This window comes from Orycteropus afer, unplaced genomic scaffold (genome assembly GCF_000298275.1).
Source record: "Orycteropus afer afer isolate SDZICR_OR568_19922 unplaced genomic scaffold, OryAfe1.0 scaffold00186, whole genome shotgun sequence".
NCBI classification, from domain to species: Eukaryota; Metazoa; Chordata; class Mammalia; order Tubulidentata; family Orycteropodidae; genus Orycteropus; species Orycteropus afer.
In genome coordinates, this window is record NW_006921773.1 from 2161292 (window position 1) to 2165840 (window position 4549).

The following is a 4549-nucleotide window of genomic DNA, read 5'->3' on the forward strand; positions in this document are numbered from 1 at the left end:
GGAGGGTCGACGAAAGAGGGGGAGGCCTTCAAGGAGATGGATTGATATGGTGGCTGCGATGATGGGCTCAAGTATAGCAAGGATTGTGGGGCTGGAGCAGGATCGGGCAGTGTTTCATTCTGCTGTGCATGGGGTCGCTATGTGTTGAAAATGACTCGACGGCACTTAACAACAACAACAACAACAGCTACTCCTAAGGAGTAAGAGAGGGCAGTCTACCTCCGTAAATATTTATAGCTTTGGAAACCCTATTGGGCAATTCTACTCTGTCCTACAGGGTTGCTGCGAGTTGGAATTGAGTAGGTGGCTCTGGGTTTGGTTTGGACATCTTCACATGGCTTCTATCGATCTATTCTTTTGTGCTTTCTTGCTCTGCCTTATAACTCAGAAGGGATGAAGTTTCCAACACACGCTATACTGGTATGGGCCCCATTGATATAAAAAAAGAAAGTCCTATTTTGAGATAGGATTCTTTTCACAGATAATGAGGTTAGAATTCAAATATTTATTTATTTATTTTGAAAGGGCACAGTTCAATCAACAATGGTGATCTAATCTGAAAATTGGCCAATTGTTGCAGTACTCATCATACTAACAGCCACATCCACCATTACTGTTTGTACTCTCCTATTTTGTTACATGATTACCTTTACTGTTTAAAATAATGAGTCAAAAGAACCTTAGTAAGCACATGGTACTGCTAAGAAAATAGGCAGATTCAAGTGCTGGGTCTTCCACTGACAGCAATATATCATAAAATTCTCCCAGTTTCTAATTTTAGTGTTAACATGTTCACAGAGAATAAGGGAAATATTTGATATATTTTTTGAATTTTAAATTTTGGAAATAGTACCAAATTGATATTTCATAAACTAAAATAAAATCATTAAGAAAACTACAGATCATCTTACTACCCATAAAGTAGCAACCGTTTCATGATTAGAAACCTTTATCTTGAATTTTGTACATTTCAGATTGGAGCTCCTGTCTATTTAAAACTTATCTGAATTTCTGTCCCTCTTTATATCATACTGTTTTCTCCCTCTTCACACTGATACATGTCTCCTTGAGGGACTCCCTCTGTCCTCTGAACGACTGTTTTGGATCTGCAGAGCCCAGTGGTCTTTCTTTTCTACTGGATCGTTCTCGTGCCTTTCTTCTCTACTATTCTGAGAATCACAGCTCAGAGTCTATTTTGCAATGCTTTGCTTTCTGCCCTACAACGCAAACGGCAGTCTCAGAAAGAATTGGATGTAGACATTTTTGGCATAATGTTATAATTAATATAATAATAATATAGTTAATATATGTTGATTACTTATCATGTATATGCCAGACATTATTCTAAGCTATTTACACATGCTATCTAATTTAATCTACACAAAATTAAATCTAGCCTTTTATATAGATAGAAAAACTGAGGTCCAGAGATATTAAAAGTTCATACAGCTTATAAGTAATGGAGTTTGGATTGTAGCTCAACCCTGGTGATTCTGGAACCAGCAACCAACGTTTCTTATAGGGCGATTCTGTATTAGCAACATAAACATCACCTAAGAACTTGGTAGAAATAAAACTTATCATGTCCTACCCTAGGTAGCTAGCTAGTTACCATTGAATTGATTCTGAATTATGGTCACACTATGTGACACAGGGTAAAACTACATTCCTCGGAAGGAAGATGGGACAATCTACTTCCGTAGTGATATTGCCTCAGAAATCCAACGAGGGGTCGCTATGAGTTGAGTCCGACTCAAAGGCACATAACGACAACAACAACATAAGGTTTTAAAAGCTGTGGCCTTTGAGAAACAGATCACCAGGCATTTCTTCTGAAGTGCCTCTGGGTGGATTCAAACCACTAACCTTTCAATCAATAATCGAGTGCTTAATAGTTTTCTCCAACCAGGGACTGAATCAGGAGTGGGGCTCAGGAATCTGTGTTTTGATAAGCCCTCCAAGGGATTCTGATGTAAACTCCACTGTGGGACCACTGCACTGAAAGGTACTGTTCCAGTGCATAATTTAGTGGAGAGCTGGATGTAAGTTAATGTAAGAGATGTGCTGGAATAAGTAATACTAAATTTGATTATTTTATTCTTAGTCTTAATATTTATATATTATTAAATAATCTGTTTTACAATCTACTTGACTAGTTGTTCAATTAATGATTTCATATTCATTAAGTACCTATAGTGGACAAGAGATTAGAATCAAAGAGAGAGCCAGAAATGTGTAAGATATTGTCATTTCCCTCAATGAGCTTTTATAAAATAAACCCACCCACCCACTGCTGTGGAGTCGTATCTGATTCATAGCCACCCCTTCTTGGGTTTCCAAGGTGCTATCATTACAGAAGTAGATTGTCCAACCTTCTTTCCGAGTGGCTGGTGGGTTTGAACCACCAGTCTTCTGGTTAGCAGTCAAATGCCTTAGGCACTACACTACTAGAGCTCCTAATAAAATAGAAGGTTAAGAAAATAGAAGGTTAAATAGAAGGTTATGACTCACTACCATTGAGTCAATTCTGACTAATAGCAACCCCCTTTGAGTTTCCGAGGCAGTAAATCTTTACAGAAGTAGATCGCCCTGTGTTCTTTCCGCAGAGTGGCTGGTGGGTTTGAACCACTAACCTTCTGGTTAGCAGTCAAGTGCTTTAGGCACTATGCCACCAGAGCTCTATATATGCGGAATAGTATTTCATTCCAAAGAAAGATGATTTCACAGAATATGTAAATTATTGCACAACATCATTAATATCACATGCAAGTCAAATCTTGCTAACATAATTCAAAAGTAGTTGCAGCAGTATATTGACAGGGAACTTCCAGAAATGCAAACTGGATTCAGAAGAGGACATGGAAGGAAGGGTATGATTGCTAACATTAGAGGATCTTGGCTGAAAACACAGAATACCAGAAAGTTGTTTACTTGTGTTTTATTGACTATGCAAGAGCATTCAAATATTTGGATCATAACAAATTATGACTAACATTGAGAAGAATGGGAATTCCAGAACACTTGGTTGTGCTCATGAGGAACTTGTACATAGACCAGGAGGCTGTTGTTCAAACAGAACAAGGGGATAATGCATGGCTTAAAATCAAGAAGGGAGTGTGTCAGGTTTGTTTCCTTTCACTGTACTTGTTCAATTTGTATGCTGAGCAAATAATCTGAGAAGCTGCACTATATAAAGAAGAATGCAACAACAGAATTTGAGGAAGACTCGTTAACAACCTGAAATGTACAGATAACACAACGTTGCTTGCTGAAAGTGAATATGACTTCAAGCACTCACTGCTAAAGATCAAAGACTATAGTCTGCAGTATGGATTACATCTTAACATCAAGAAAAAGAAATATGCAAAACTGGACCAATAAGCAGCTTCATGGTAAATGGAGAAGTGATTGAAGTTGTCAAAGATTTCACATTACTTGGTTCCACACCAAAGGAAGCAGCATTCAAGAAATCAGACAATATATTGAACTGGGCAAATGTGCTGCAAATGACTTCTTTAAAGTACTAAAGAGCAAAGATGTCTCTTTGAAGACTGAGTTGTTTTCAATAGCCTCATATGCATGTGAAAGCTGGACAATGAATAAGGAAGACCAAAGAGTTGATGCTTTTAGTTGTGGTGTCGATGAAGAATACAGAAAGTACCATGGGCTGCCAGAAGAATTAACAGATCTTTCCTGGAAGATATACAACCAGAATGTTCCTTGAAGATGAGAATGGTCAGACTTCATCTCACTTACTTTGGTCATGTTGTCACAAGGGACCATTTCTTGGTGAAGGATGTCATGCGTGGTGAAGTGCAGGGTCAGCAAAAAAGGAGAAGACCCTCAGTGAGACTGATTAACCCAGTAACTACAATGATGGGTTCAAGTATAGCTAGCATTGTAAGGCTGGCGCAGGGGCAGGGAGTGTTTCATTCTGTTGTACATAGAGTTGCTATGACTTGGAGCCAATTCAACAGCACCTAACAACAACAAAAACAGAAATATTATATATAGTTTGATTTAGAATGTGAGGTCCGAAATTAGAAAAAACCAGGATTTGGGTCACTAGTAAATTGATCAATTGTGTGACCTTGGCTGTTACATGACTGGTCAAATACACAGTTTCTCAATTCTCTTTAACATAACATAATTTATCTGCTGGTCATAAGAATTTATGAAAATAGATGCTTTTCACAATGTCTAAAATATTTTAAGCTCCTAACCAATGTTAATTATCACTATTTCTTTCACTACAATTATTACTACTACGATCACTTCTGGCAGTAAACAATTTATGTTAACAACCCAATGAAAAGAAAAGCCATGGGTTATTTAGACATTTAAGGAACTGAAATATCACTGAGCACTGGAGAATTCATAGAAAAATTTAAGAAAAGATGGAAACTAAAGGGGCCAACATCTGCCTTTATTTCCCTTAGGTAAAAAAGAAAAAGAGTCAATAAAAAGAGGAACTTGGAAGGAATTTTGTGGGACAGTGAGTAAGTTAGTTTTAGAACAAAACATTTGTGAAGAAAAATAGGTGAAGATA